At 39.6% G+C, this 15,985-nt stretch overlaps 1 long non-coding RNA gene across 1 annotated transcript; it reads left to right on the top strand.

Moving 5' to 3' along the window:
* The first annotated feature begins 5,329 nt into the window (after positions 1-5,329).
* LOC128898141 (uncharacterized) lies at positions 5,330-12,661 on the top strand. The gene is made up of 3 exons (XR_008462722.1): positions 5,330-5,448; positions 11,852-12,117; positions 12,424-12,661. It is a non-coding gene; the product is annotated as an uncharacterized LOC128898141 (long non-coding RNA).
* Positions 12,662-15,985: the final 3,324 nt, after the last annotated feature.

Here is a 15,985-nt window from a genome sequence, read left to right as displayed (position 1 = left end):
CCCCGCAACAACACCGCGCTCTACTGGCCAGTCTCCTGCTCGCTACACTCCCCTCAAGCAAGCGCCGTCCGCATTGGTTAGGTGCAGGAAGGGGCATAGCTTGGGCGTGGCTCCAGCATTTGAGGGTGGCGGGGCGCGTAAGGTGGCTGTGTTGGTGTCGCTGGTGCCCGGTGAGGCTCAGCGGGCAGGTGCGCTAACGCCCGGTGGCATGTTCTGGCCCTCTTGCTTGCTTGTGAGTGGCTTCCCTCGAGCGAGGCCGCTGTCCCTGACAGGAGGATGGGTGTGAGGCGCCTTCATATGTCGCCCCTTTCCTTCTCGACTTTAAGAGTGAGTTTTCTTGAAGCTGTAGGTGTTGACTGTGCCTCCGTCCTCTGGCAGGGCGGCAAAAGTCATTAGGGCAGCGGAAGCGGCATGTCGGTGGGGTCTTTGCCGTTGCTGCCTCACGGGGGCCCGCTCGTCCCGGCCGTGCTTCGGCGCTAATTGCCGTTCGGGGGGTGGTAGCATCCGAGTGAGTGAGTGTCCAAAATCCGTGTTTAAGCGCTGGGGTTTTTCTGTGTTGTACGTGTGCCGTTGGACCTACATGATGGACATCAGTCATCAGCATCTTATGTTCCTCGCTGCCCGCTTTCCGCCCCAGCTAGGATACTGCGGTAACCGGACTGTTTAGTTTTGGTTGGCTGTTTTTTTTTTTCCTAAATGAAAGCCCTTGGTGTTATGGAGTCATTTGATTTGTGAGCTCTCCAGGGGCTCTGAGCACTCTGCACTGCCATCTGTTTTCAGCTAACCGATACTGGAGGCTGGATTGGTATTTCGTAATCCAGTAAGAATTTTGTCTTGTTGTCCTCTAAAAGCAGTTAGTGAGAACTGCAGTGCTGTCGGGGGGGGGATGTGATACCATTTTCCTCCTTCTGTGGAGCGTAAGCATTGCTTGTGCACACAGCGTGTAACGACTTTCTTAAAGGGAACTTAGAAAGTCATGAAACCACGACTTCTTGGTTTTAGGTGTAATCAAGAAATGATGTCTTCTAGAAAGTCTTAAGTCACTGTTGCTTCGGTGATGGCTCACTGAATGTGGATAGCAGCGTATTTTCTTCAAACCCCTTTTGAGTCCAGCTTACAGTTTTGCCTTTCCAGTTTATACTAGTTTTGTCAGAGTGAAAACCAACAGAAACACGCTCAGTCCTGGTGGTCGGGATTCTGTCACCCACGTGGAAGGGCTGTTGACTCCAGCACCGACACCAGCACAGAAATATTTCACGGAATCAAAACACTGTAGTTTGGGAAGTAGATGTTTTCTTCTATACTCGTAGAGTAGCCTTGCTGTTGGTAGCTAAACTAATCAGACCCCAAGAAATTAGATGCTGCTTTGGAAAAATGTAATGCTGTGCATCCTGGAAGTACCAGCCAGTTGTAATTTGCACTAGGCTATGTATGGTTCTGAGGGTTTGGTGATGTGCAGCTGATCTTTCATCTCGTCTAGCTGTTACATTTAATTTCAAACAGGTACAGATATCTTAAAGCAGGTTTTTATCAAGTTTTCATGATTTGTGACACTTAAAAGCTGAAAATTCCAAGAGCAGTAACACTTGAGATGCTTAAATCAATTGTAGTTCCCTTTGATAGGGCTGAAGTGGAAGGTGTCCTTACAAATGAAGAGGCGTAATCAAATTTCCTGGAAATGACTGGTTTCTAACTTTTGGGGTTTTAAAGATGGTACTTCTAAAAATAAGCTTGAAGAAAATCTCTCAAGAGGTTTAACATCTTATACCATGGATTGAGCTATGGTTAAGGAAATGTAATGTTTTGAATCTGTTACACGGTTTAGCAAAATGTCGGAATGGGAATTAGGTGACGTCATGTAAGGACTCTTGCTATAGGAAGTTAAGTGAGGCTGTTTTTAATGAACTGCTAGGGAGTTACTTAAAAGAATGAGGTGCACAGCTTAATAGGAGTCTTGTTGCAGCCACTGTTCTGAGGGCAGCTGCTGGACGTGTGCAGAGTGCATGATTCCTTAGCATGCTGTGTACTGCAAAACAATAACATTCCATGTGTGCCAAGAACAACATGCTCATGTTGGCACCCTTTGATTGGAACATGCTGCAGAAGCCACCTCTTTGACATGCTAGCACCTCTTATTGGGAAAAGATTTTAGCTTATATATGTGGCTGGATTTTACTGGTTAAGGGATTGATAACAGAGTATACAAACCACCTAGTCTGAGCAATGGACCCTTCAGTTAGGGACTTAGGTTAGGGATCTTGAGTTAGGGCTGCTAGGGACTTCTGTTTCTGTTTGCTGCTTCTGGCTAGGGCTTCGGTGTAGGGATGCTGCTAGGGATATGCTTGGGGATTCTGTTAGCTGCTTCATCTGTTAAGGGCTTCCAGGACTTCTGCTGTAAACAGGACTCTAAGGCCGTAATGCTAAGGATTCTGCAACACAGCAATAATGGACTTCAGAGAAGACTTCTGGGATTGTCTCCTCTCAGCATTTCTAGAATCTCATTGCTATGTGGCACTGGGGTTTGTGCCTTCGTTCGTCACCCAATGGCAGCCCGAATCGGGAGAAAAACACCAGAGTATCAGTGTACTGAGCACAAAACTGACTTGCACTTTACCTGGTTGGCCTTCTGTTTGCAGCTTGACCTTTCACCTGTGATAGAAAGCATTTTAAATGTTCTTGTTTTGATTAAGTCTGAATTTGTAAGCTGAAAGAAAAGCTTCATGGTGGAAGAAGGTGATCTTTTAAGAAGGCTGTGCCAGGCTTACCTGCCTGTTACTTGTCTAGGAAAACACAATGTAGATGTTAAAAACCCTTTTTTTTTTTTTTGCCTCATCTAGAGTGAAAGGATGATTTATATTCCCATGAAATGCAGAACATACTTGGCAGGGTAACTAGAGGAGATAACTGGACATGCTGGGGGGAAGAGAAAATGTAGACAAACAACTGCTAATGCAAAATGAGCTTTAAGTTGCAGGGAACGGTGTTCAGTTCAATCTTGCAGCCTTACACAGCATTTTGAAACTTGATGTCTGATTTATTGAAATTATAAGCATGGAAGAAAAATATTTTGCATGAACTGGACTTTTATTTTTATCTTGGAGAATAATGTATTTAAAATATGTTTTCTCCTTGCTTTGAAGAGCTATTTGGGCAGCAATGTGAGCATTTGACAGAAAAAGAAGATTAGTATGAGATACCAGTGCTCCTAAAAAGGTAAGAATTGTAACTAGCTCCTAGTCCTTCTTAAAGCATGCACTTTTGTCTAGACTTGACAGACTAATTAATAATACCTGTTAAGTGTCCCTTCAAGGTCTAGTGATGGTAACCTTAAATAATTACATAAAAATCATAACACTTTGGTTTCTTCAGGAGGTACCATTCCAGATCTGGGATACATGTTGAGGCTTGAATTGCTGTGTGGTGCTCACAAAAAATATTCAATAAGCATGCTTCTGCTGTGTGGCCTCTGAAGGCTGAGGGAGAAAGATTTACTCCTTGTGCTGCAAAAAGGCTGTCATGGCCAGTAGGACAGAGTACTGTGTCCCAGGGAAAGCTGGCAGATATATGCAGGTATAGAAGCACACTTGAACATTGAATTCAAATATATAAGTGCAATTCAGTGAACTTGCAAAATGTTGGAGTATGGTAGGAGCTCATTACTCAGGAGTTTACATTACAGGCTATACTAGGATTAGCTAGAAGAGATCTCTGCTCTGGTTTTATACTCAGCATTTCTGTGTATCACCAGGGGTTTCTTGGGTTACCCACAGGTCATTATGCTGGAACTTCAGGCAAGGCAGATACTTCATAAGAATTTATGTTGCTTGCCACAGATTACTATTATGCAGAGGAAAAAAACCTTTAGAAAGTGGGACTCATGTTTGCATTAGCTCAGTGGGTAGATCTGACCAGTAAAAGGGGAATGGGATGGTAGAAATAAGGTGAACACAGGATTGTGAGAAATAAGTTTAGTCCTTGTTAGAAATTAATGGCAAAAATGTACAGGCACTTCTCTTCAGGGTAGAGAAGGATACTTGTGAAAGTTTTCTGTCATTGTCTAAAGTCATTAATCTCATGATGACTAGAACAAGTTAATGAATGATGTGAACATTGTAGCATGGGGGAATATCTGTGTGAGGAATAATTGCTAATTGAATTAACTACCTGTTGTGTTGTTTGGTTTGGTTAGTTTTGCACAGGCAAGCCCATAAGCAATGGACCTGGAATTCATTGCTTCATTCCTCCTGTACTATTGCAAAGAAGACCGTGAAGACAAATTATTCCAGATAAATGCTTAGCAGAATGTGACAATTATTATTCTCCCTGGTGTTTTTGCCTCTAACTTGTTTTGACAAGGTCATGCCAGTAAGCTGCTGTATATCCATGTCCAGAATTTGAAACATTCAGCCAGATACCGAAAAGAGCAGAAGCAGAAGGTATAGATTACAACAGCCAGTAGGTGGTCCATGTTACTACCACCTTCACCTTTACAGTATTATCTCTTCTGGCAGTCCATGGGTTTGTCTGTCACTGAGGCTGTAGGGCAGGCTGTGACAGCAGGGCTTACTTCTCAGGGCTCCAGCTCATGGCCATCCGTTTAGTTGGAGTAGGGTTGCAAGATGTGATACGTGACTGGAAACTAGAAGCTGGAAGTGGTTTGTGTTTTGAGAATTAGTAGTGTGAACATACTACAGTCAGCTCAAAAGAGAACAGATATTTGACCACAAAAATCTCCTTAGTTACTTGGGGAATACACCCAGTAAAGAATAACAGATCTACATATTTTGCATATCCAAAAAAATGGGAAGGTGACTATATGTTGGAGAAGGGACTTGCCAGAAATTACCTTGGTTGCCTACATTGTGTACAGGGTGGGTATTTTTTTCAACAGGGCTCTTAAATTATTTAGGAAATATGTTCTGTAATGATGGTGAAAAATGTTACAGTTCAGGCCTTGGTGTCTGACTAGCAGGAAAAAGGCAGCCTAGTGGCTTTTTCTTCTCACTGCAAGGGAAGGCAGTGAGAGAGATTTGAGTCCCAGCACCAAAATGGAAGAAAGTTCAGGAGAAGATGGGACAAAAATCATTTATCTATGGGTTGGAATAGATGAATGGGCTGTTATCAGTAAGTTCTGAAGAATCTGCAACCAGCTTTAATCATGTTTCTTATGCCTTCTTGCATGTCTAACAAGTTTTCTCAGGGCAAAAAGGCTGCTTGTCTAAAAGAACTAGTCTTACTTTTTTGACAGTATTTTTAAATGTTAAAGTAGTGAAAAGTTGGTAATGTTGTAATAGTTTAGGCTATGCTGTTGCTTAACTGATTTTTTAACTTGGTTGGAGATGACTGCACCAGGGTATACAGACAAGCTTTACCTGCAGTTTTACTAACATATGCAGAAAGACTGAAGCATCTTCTGACTGTCATTGTTGCCATCAGCAAGGAGAAAAAGTAGGTTTCTATTAAGATTTTTTTCCCAGCCAGTTCTATTACAGAGATGGTAATTACCTAGGTGACTGTAACCCAGTTCAGAAATGTGACCCTGCAAATATGTAGATAATGTTTGAAGATCATGCCTATTTAATCTTTCTGGATCTCCTTCATACTTCTAGTTAGTCCTAAAATTTCTTATGCATCTCCCAGGTTTTGGGGTATGACAGTCATGAGGGACCTGATCTGAGAATGAAGTCTGATCTTTGTGATCATCATTTCTCTTTTCTGTTTAAAACCCTATGTTGCAGCATTTGGTTGGGTTTTGTAGTCTCTTACTCTAGCCATACTAAAAGTAGTTTCAGATACTAATTTTGCCTGAGTAATCTTTGCAGGTTTTGATGCATGTTGGATACCTTTCTAATTAGAGAGTGTTTTCATGTTTGCCAACAGAAGGAAAAATGGAAGGTGGCTCTATAAAAAGAACATTTGAGGGCACAGAACTTTTTGTCTAGCCTCTAATTCTCAGTATGTGAAGCAAAACTGGAAGAACACTTTGGAAAAAGGAATTATCAGAGTAACATTATGTTACAGGCAAACTTCTGTCACAAGTGTGCTTAATTCTGAAAAAGAATATTTGTTACATCGCTGCTTATCTTCTGGGGGTGAGCTGGGTCAACTTGAATACAGAGATCTTAACCACTCAAATATGCAAAATTAGGTCTTCTTGTAAGAGGCCTGTCTAGAGAACTGGAAATCTAATCTGTACCTCCTTTGAATTCCATATTGCTGCTTTGATATTCTAACTTTGATGTTCTCTCTTCCTCCCTGTAGCCAAGTGTTTTACACCACATTTGTTACTGGTATCACTTTCTGTGTATTTAATCCATTTGAAACTTACAGGAAATGTAGATCATATATTCTGCCTTCACACATCTAATAACAGAGTCATCAATTATTTTAAGCTGAGGCAGTTGCTTTTCTTTGTATCGAATTGTGGAGCTGTAAATGCAATATTTTAACTCCTTTCTCACTGACCTCCATATTTGACATATCCCCTTCTGATCCTCAAATATGATTTGGAATACACCAGAGACTTTGTTTCAGTAGATGGAGTATTGCAGAAGTGTAGTGATACATAATCTTTTCAAATGCAAGCTGGAAATTCTCTGCCACCGTCATGGTTTAGTGGTCTGTCAAAATGTTTAGTAGAGAGACTTGAAATTCAGATAGGAAGAAGTACAGCTGCTGTATTTGGATTGGTTAATGTGCCTGAAATGCAAAGATCATGTGGGGTAATCAGAGCAGCTTGTGAATTGACTTTGAATTTTTGTCAACAATTAAAAATAATTGAAGCTGATAAATTGGTTTGTTTTCAGTTGCTTCAAGCCCAAATATCGTGCTTTAATCTGTAAATGAAACACTTCTAGGACTGTTGGAAAAAAAAAAAGGTAGGTGTGATACAGTGTGTGAAAAATGAGCCATAGCTCACTCTTTATTGTCTACTGTCCCATTGGTGATTTCAGGATAGTGTTAGCAAGCTCTTCTGTTGATAAAGCAAATGGAGCTTTTGACTTTCATCTCCATATTGCTATTAATAAGAAATGGGACCTTACAAGTCTAAAAGACTAGAATCAAGATATCAATAAGTGTTTGAAAGGGTAATGTTTAGCATCTATCCTCAGAGCATATGGATCACTACTCTGTGTCATCCATCGTCAGCATTTTGTTAAAATAGGCTACTAACAAATTACACTAATTCTGATTTAATATTTCATAAGTGTGCCTTTTAGTTGAATATTTCTTTGTATACTAGGATGATAAGAGAATGAAATACCACATACACTAATTATTGAAATCATTTATATTTCACTCTGAAAGCTAGCACTAAAAGATAATCCAACAGGAATCACTAAGAAAACTTTCTTGTGTGTATATTACAGCTTCCTACTATGCTTTGACAAGTTCAAACTCTCCTGAGTGTGGCTTTAAATTGAGATCACAGTTACACTTTCTACAATACCAAGAAGTAGCTTACTGTTTACCAAATTCAGCAACACTGAATTTGGTACTTGTGGCTTCTGGCACACATAGGATGGCAACAGCAGCACAGCAATGGCAAACAATGACACAGACTTTTATTTGTATATCACCTACGTCTCTCCTTCAGAGGAATATGCTAGAGTTAAAGGCAATCAGTTACAAGAACCTGATTGTATGGTGGAAATAATACACCTTGGATAAGTCAGATGTTGCACAGGTGTTCCAAGAAATTAAACATGACAGGTTTGTATTCTTGAACAGCCCAATGTAGCACTCTCCTCTTGCACTGTGATCATACTTCATTATTCTATCAAAAGAAAGTTCAGTTTAAAAATAGGCCCCATTCACAGCTGCAGTTTAAATTTCTTTAAACCCATTACAATTTTAAGTGTTGATTCATTGCACTTCTGGGTAAGGGAATTTGACCTCATTAAAATGAGACTGCTTTCCCTGAATTAATTTCACATAATTCATAATACACGGAGTGATTAAATACCTGTCCTGAGTTGCTCAAGTGACATAAAATGCATACAACAAATGGTCACCCATCACTTCCTAATTACAGGAGGTTATATGGAAATTACTTCATTTTTATTTCTTGCATAGATTTTTATTAAAAATCCTTTTTCATCTGTGTTTATTTCAGAATGTTTTACTACAGGTGCACAAATTTTGCATCAGGAACACAATAGTAAAAAGGCAGTTTCTTCTGAAGGGAAATGATCTGCCCTGTTCTCCAGTTAGGTAACAAATCTGAAATGAATCCTATTATTTCACAGAATCACAGAAACATTCAGGTTGAAAAAGACCCTCAGGATCACAGAGTCCAACCAATAACCCTACTCTACAAAATTCACCCCTAAACCATATTCCCAAGCACCACGTCGAAACGAGCTTTAAACACATCCAGGGTTGATGACTCAACCACCTTCCTGGGTAGCACATTCCAATGCCTGGCCACTCTTTCCCTGAATTTTTTTTTTCCTAATGTCCAGTCTAAAGCTACCCAGTTGTAACTTTAGGCCATTCCCTCCTGTTCTATCACTAATTACCTGTGAGAAGAGACATATAGGGGGTTGTGAAACTCTTTGGATGGAATCGGGAATCTATCTAGATCATAGGTGACCAATAATGTTTTGACAGTGGGAAGGAAAGACTGTTTTTTTATCTTTCAAATGAAGTTAATATACTTGTGCTAAATCAAAACTAACCTCTGCAGCTGCAGGAGGGCTATAGCAATACTGAAGGCTTTAAAAATCTCATTGTTACATTGCACAGACCTGATGGCTACTTTGTTCTTTTTGTAAAGGTGTGAAGTAGATGAAAACATCAGCTTGATAAAGGCAGCCAGCTCTTCTCTGTAGAGCATCATAATGTGCCTATGGAGGATTCACCAGCTCTCCTTGTTAAGACTTTTGGGAATCTATCCGCTGAGTGTGAGCAACAGGAGTGTACAAGGGTTTTGCACAAAGCAGCTGATCTGGCAGATGACTGCCTAGTGAGGGAGCTGTGAGATGTAAGATGTACCTCTGGGCATTAGACATCGTTCTGTTAAGTGTGGGAAAAACACCTGGGCTGAGTTGGGTTGAACTCAGTAAGTGACTCTGCAAAGAACAGGAAAGATATGCTTGAAGGGATAAATACTTTTTTTCCTGAAATACAATTTAAGGCATCTTCTAAATGCTACATAAATAAGCTTCCACAGATATGTAAATAAATGGCAGGTACTAGAGATCAAAAATTTATGTATAAAATGCCAGTGTCTGTATTACTGGGAATGTGCATCCTCAAGTAGGGTACATATAGTCTTCACAGAACTAGACATGTTAAAGGACATGGACACAGGTCACCTAGTGGGCAATTGCTCTTTCACAGGTTAGGGTTGCAAAGTGGGTATTTGATGATCTGCTAATGCTGTCAAATAGTTAAGTTTTAATAAAAATGTATGCATAAGCATTTAAATTAGTGATATCCACCAGTCCATTAAGAAGAATGCAAGTCTGCATTTAGTAAGATTCAATAATATAATGGTGTATAAACTTAAGTTAGTGTAAAATCCAGCAGAACACCTCTAAAGAGGAAAAAAAAGAAACCCAGCAACCCGTGTAAATTACAGACTTGGAATAGTGTGCCTTTTTGATCTTAAGAGCTACTCTACAGCAAATTCTTGGTTCCCTTTGTGATAAGGGGATAGTGACATTCTTGCAGGCTTTTATTTGTGCTATTAATATCTTTGGAGGAACTGCTTACCACTTTTGTTCATTGATACTAATCCTCATTGAACTGATCTTTCAACAGAAGTTGAAAACAACGTGTCATGAAGAGTCATAGAATGGTTTAGGTTTGAAGTCACCTCACAGATCATCCAGTTCCAGCCCCCCTGGTATGGACAGGAACACCCTCCACCAGACCAGGCTACTCAAGGCCTCATCCAACATGGCCTTTAGTTAGCATTCCCATAATTTGCATTAGTCTCCTGATCTGCTGTGTTTTCCCCCAGCCTGTATGGTCCAGTCATTTATAACGTTCTATAGAACAATACCTTGAAAACAACTAAAACACCACGTAAGTGGATATAGAACATAAACTGAGTGTAACTGCTTTTAGGATCAGCTCAACAAGTTGAGCCAATCGTAAATGAAGAGCTGAAAACTGTAATTTTCCTGTCAGAGAAATGGTATAAAACCCCCAGAATTAATGAATAGTCAAGATAAAGGAACAAAGAGCCAAACGTGCTACTCAACAATACTGACACTACAACCTCCTGACAAATGAAATAGTATTTATTATTAATCACCTGAGCAGTCCAGAATTAAAATAATTAAAAGCCTTGCTTTTACTTTTCTGTAGCCTTGAAAGATATTTGTAAGTGACAAAGATTTTAGAAAGTTTCTTCTGTCTGTTTTGCTCCACACACATTAAAAGAGCAATAACAAAGTTATAATTGCATTTTATTTAATCAAAAACAAACAAACAAGAAAAACCCCACAAGACTGATTCCATAATTACTCATACAATATCAACATGCAGGGCATATAATTTTCATTAAATATGTAGATAAAGGCAATGTACAAGCATTCCCTCCCAGTTCATAAGTAAAATTCCATCTCTTCCGCTGCCAGGCAGGATTGCTTTCTGAGACCAGTCACCCCTTCCTCAGGTTAAAACTTCATTTGGGTGATAGACTGTCATGGACTCTTCTTCCAATTCTATTTTAGATTTGTATTTCAAAGTAATTCATACTGTTTTCATAACTGACTTGATCACTGGCCACAGTACATTTCCTCATAAAAGTAGAACAAAACATAGTAGATACTGCCATCAAGTACACAAGTGGGACGTAGAAAAATCTGAACTTGCAAATATATGGCAGTGATCAAATAGTAGTTGAAAGACTGGAACTCAGCTATGCTATTTTCAGAGCAAACTTTATGTGAAAGGAGAGTAGAGGAGTATACCATTCTGTATCTAAAAATGAATTCATTCTAACATTATAAAAGCATAAGAATATAAAGCTTACCTTTCATGTCCTTAGTCTGAAATCAGATTCACCTACTGCCCTTGCAGCTGTTTGAAGTTGCTAAGGGTTGAGGTGAACACCTGGCTATTTTAGAAAGGCTTTTTTTTCCCTCCCCTGTTGTGAACTTTGCCCATTCTACAAAGCTTTCTTTTTTAGTTACCAAGTTGGTTGCAATTCTTTTGAGTTACTGAAGCTCATTGAAAACCAAAAGGGTAGCAGAAACAGTGAGGGCGGTTCAGATTTTAAACATGCATATTCTTGGATGCCTAGGACTAGCAGATGAGGTAAATTAAATACTGTTTTAATAATTGAGATAAATTGGGAAGTTGGCAAAAATATTGAGACCTCTGCTTAACTAAATTATTTTATGTTATTAAATGGTAGTGTAAAAAGAAGCCACATTTATGATCCTGACAGCTATCAGTGTTAGCCCTGAGTCTGACTCCTTGGAATGAATACTAGCTTCAAACTAGCAACCTGCGTCGTGTTCATGAATTAAAATCTGTGCTTAGAGCCAGCCTTGGATGATCTCTACTATGTTGATCATGTCAAAATCTCTCATAAATTAAATCTGGCTTTCACTTTTTATACCAGTTGTACTTAATTTGTTTTAACTTGCATGTGCAAGCTAACATTAATATCAAGGAGAGTTTTACTTTGTAGTGTGCTCATGCTAATATTAGTAACTCTGCAGGTCAGTGTGCTCTGTTGTGCTGTAAGGTTATACTTGTAGCTCAGTGGCTGTATGTCTTTTAAAGTTGGACACTATGAATCATAAAGGCTAAGGCATTTGTAGTTGTTGGCGCATGGTGTCACTGCTTTGTGTGCAGTGCTCCTACATGTTTTTATACCTCTTTTCAGATAGGTAACTGGCATTTCTTAAGCCAGATGTATCTAGACCATCACAGTAAGAGCATCCTGTGCAAACAAAAGCAGATTTTCCTGTTTGTCTTAAACCAGTTGACAATATAAAACAAACCAATTCCAAACAGGACTGTCAGAGGCAAACGATAATCTTCCACTTCTTTTAGTGCCTGCTAAAGGATTTATACTTCTATGATACTCCTGAGTTCAGTCTGCAAAATGGCCACTGCTTGGAAGGACACCTGGCCTTTCGCCAGTGCCAGGTGAGAGTGACAAAGATCTGTAGCTGTTTGGTTTAATAACTGTAAATCATTTCTAGTTAAAACCCTCACAGCTGTTCTAGCTGGAGAACTTTATTCCACTTCAGTAATGGAATGAGGACATGGAACAATCAAAAGTTCATAGCAAATTGTTAGGTTTGATAATACAGTAAAATGAAACATTGAGACGGCAGTTAGCCCTTCACTGATAGAAGGGAGAATTGATTTTATATATCTAAAGTATGTGGGGAGGGTAACAAGATACAGAAACTACAACTGTCTTACTGTGTTTGTTCTATTTTATCACAGCTATTCATGTTAAATCACTACAGCATCAAAGGGAGCTTAACAAAGAAGACACAGCTGATACCACTGGCAGTAGTGGAAGTCCTGTAACCACTCATGCATCACACCTTATGTTGCACTCCAGCCTTGGGAAAACTTCAGAAAAATTTAAGAAGGCTTTTTCTATTAAGAGAAATGTTAATGAACATCAGTGTTGTACCTTTTGTAATTTTAAATTAGAGGATGCTAAACAGCAACAAAATAAAATTACCCATTTTGCACAGTTGTCACCAGTTTCATTTTATGGGTGAACTTCACGTGACTATTCAAATTAGAACAGGCAGGTCTGGTCAAACCTGGCTTTCGGTGTGTGTTGTATGGGATGAATGGAATTTGTCTGAAGTCATGGAAAGTTGGTTTTGAGGTTTACCTTACAGAGAGCTGAAAGTGAAAGGACTGACTTTAGCCTCAGCTAGAATTGTGGGTATAACTTTCTCACCTAGTAACTGTCAGCTTTGGGATAGATTTACGTTGATCTCATGAATATTGACTTTGCTTGGGATTGGGGTGTTTTGTATTTTCAGCTGGTTTTATTTCCATTATAAATGAAGCTATAACAATGTAAAGAAATAAGGAAAATATGGAAATAACTGTAGGTAGAGAAGCAACCAGGTAAATGATTGTTAACTACAAGCCAATGAAGTGCCAGTTTTAAAAATATTTTTATCAGCCATTGTACTGATATATCAAGTACACTGGGATTTCATGCTTGCAAAATAAAGGGTAAATCCTGCAAAAATACTTAATATTAGGGTTACATTATTGATTAGAGATTGAACATAAAGAAACCACACTGAAAACACTGATGCGTTTCAGTGAGGCAATTACTTTCATAAAGAAAATAATTTAGATGTATATGAAGCATACACTAAGTCACTGAAAGTAACTTCTGCAATGCATTAGATACATCAGAGGTATTACTTGCAGCCATAATAGGTACAACATGTTTTCAGGAAGGAGTCAGATTTATAAATGATTGCAATATCTTTTAAAATAGGAAGTAGTTCTATGTATTTCCAGTGTGTATGAGAGCTGCTTTCCATAATTATAGGGGAAAACTTCTGCTGATAGTTCATCACAAAAAAATTTCCTAATGTGTGTACTTAGAGTAACCACATCTTTTTCTTTTAAAAGATAGGCTAATGCTTTCACTGTGGATTGTATAGTGGAATGCTTCTCTGTCTAGAAGGTTACATAGTAAATTCACTATTACATGTTTCTGATAGTGCTTGCTCGATTTGCTCTGTCATAACTCCTGTTGTCAGATGAGTTTCCATTATTTAAGTTGTTCATTCTACTAAAGAAAGCAATTAATAAATTTAATTTTGCCAAGAAACAATACTAAATATAGATCATAATAACAGAGCAAAATTTGCCTGCAGTGCAAACCGTGGAGAATAGTCCCGTGCTCGAGAACGAAGTTGTCTTTCTGCAAGACCTGCCAAATGATTTTTATCTTGCAGCTTTTTTTCATTCACTTAATGCATTAGCAAAAACCATTAAGAACTAGCTGTTGGCTCAAGAATAAATACTAGTATAACTTACTATTTTTCAAGACTCCCTCTAATACCTGTTTTTAAAAACATAAGTATGACTTCTGTGGTAAGTAATAGCTATCCAAAGAGGGCTCTACTGTTAGACTAACCAGTTCTCAAAATGATTGCAGCCTACGCAGCTCCTACCTGTGCATTTATTTGGTTATTGATACTGCAATGTCTGAGGTTTGTATGCACTTATAAATTATCCTACCAGTGTCCATTGAATCATGTGAGATAGGAGATTGCATAGGCTTTCCCAGGGGAACCTGGAAGCTTGTTTCAGAGCCTGGAATTGAACTAATTCTCTTGAGCCCCACAGTAGGTCCTTAATCACAAAATCATTCCCCATTTCCCCCAAAGGGATTAAATGTAATAACTTGAGAATCTTCTTAAATTATACATTTTTAATGCTTGAGGTTCAGGCTTTGGGGTGAACCTTGCTGAAGCATTACCTGTCATGAGTGGGGGAAAAAAAAAAATACCTCTTTTCAGACAGAGACTGAGCAGTTGCTGCTCTGGCACACACAGGGAATGATCAGATCCTGCTGGCCCTGCATTGGGTTCCAGCCATGAGTGGAGAGCTAGAACCTTCTGTACACAAACTATAATCCCCAAAGTGCTAAAACTAAGTATTTTAAGTGAATAAATGTGAAAGAGAGACACATCTGCATTGTGAAGAACAGAAATGAAGTGTGTAAAAGTGAAAAGAGATATTATACTGACTCCTAAAATGGCAGCATGAGTCTCTGAATTCACATGGGAGCTAATCAAGACAAAACCAATTTACATTGGCATTTGGACACAAGCAGGGCATTTCTGTGGATGTTTACTTTCCAAGAGAATTAGCTTTAAATTAGTAGCCTTACTGCTGTGAAATTAGAAAAAAATGAAGCCTAGAAGTTCTAAAGATCATGCCTGTGCACAAAGAAAATCATGTTTGAAACCACTCGTTTAAATACAGCAAAAACAAACCCAAAACAACAAAGCCCCCACCCTGAAACAATAAACCTAAGCCTTGTAGAATGTTGTCAATTAATTGTGAACTTCAACTTCATTTTCCTGAGGGGCTTAGAGTAGTTTAGATAATTCTTTATTACAGACAAATAAACATTCTTGTTTCTCCTTCAGTGTGGTGTGTGGATGAGGCATGCTCAATTTTATACTGGTTATAAAGGTCCTTAACAAACATTCGTAGTACTGAGGAGTGTGCAGGGACAGTGAGGATGTGCAGCACCATAGAGGAGAGTTAAAAAAAACAAGGCAAACCGAAGGACAAACAGGCAAGTATTTACTTCCTACTGCACTGTAACACAGCTGCTAATGCTTCCCTTAGGGAAGAAGGAACAGGGTCACTGAGACAGGCTGTAGGGTAGCCAGCCAGCGTATCTCTGTAACCTCACCAAAGTACTGTCTGGGTGCAGGTGAGGCACAAGTCTCTGGGATGGGTGCCACCTGCTCCTGCGCAGAAGGGGAGAGTCTCCTCAGGCCTGGGTGCACAGTGCTCTAGCACACAGGGGAAGGCCACTGCCTGTGGAAAGTGAGTGGGGGAGACTGAATTCCCACTTGGCTGCTTTCTCTGCTCATTTGTTTAGTCTGGAGGTGCGTGTCACTTCCTCAGAGCTACCGGCCGTGTGCAGGGAGCAGGGCTGTGTGAAGCGGCTGGCTCCCTGAGGCCAGGAGCAGGGAAGACTTCACCAGCTGCCTGTCTCCTGGCCTGCAAAACTTCCTATTGCTCCTCAGGATGGGCCAGCGTCAGAGGCCCACAGCAGGCATGTTGTGGACACCCGAGTCACTCTCAACATACCCTGTGATCAGTCTCTTTCTGTCCTGAACTGCTTAGTTGTGCAGCAGTTGTTTGAGGCCTATGTCGTGTTTTACAAAGAAGGAAATGTATGGGATGAGATTTTAACCAGAACCCTGCTCCAGTGATCAAGCAGAAAAAGGAGGGATAACTTCCAGCTGTAGTTAAGGCTGATGTACGGCCTAGA

Source organism: Dryobates pubescens, chromosome 19 (genome assembly GCF_014839835.1).
Source record: "Dryobates pubescens isolate bDryPub1 chromosome 19, bDryPub1.pri, whole genome shotgun sequence".
NCBI classification, from domain to species: domain Eukaryota; kingdom Metazoa; phylum Chordata; class Aves; order Piciformes; family Picidae; genus Dryobates; species Dryobates pubescens.
This window is presented reverse-complemented; position numbering and strand designations above follow the sequence as displayed.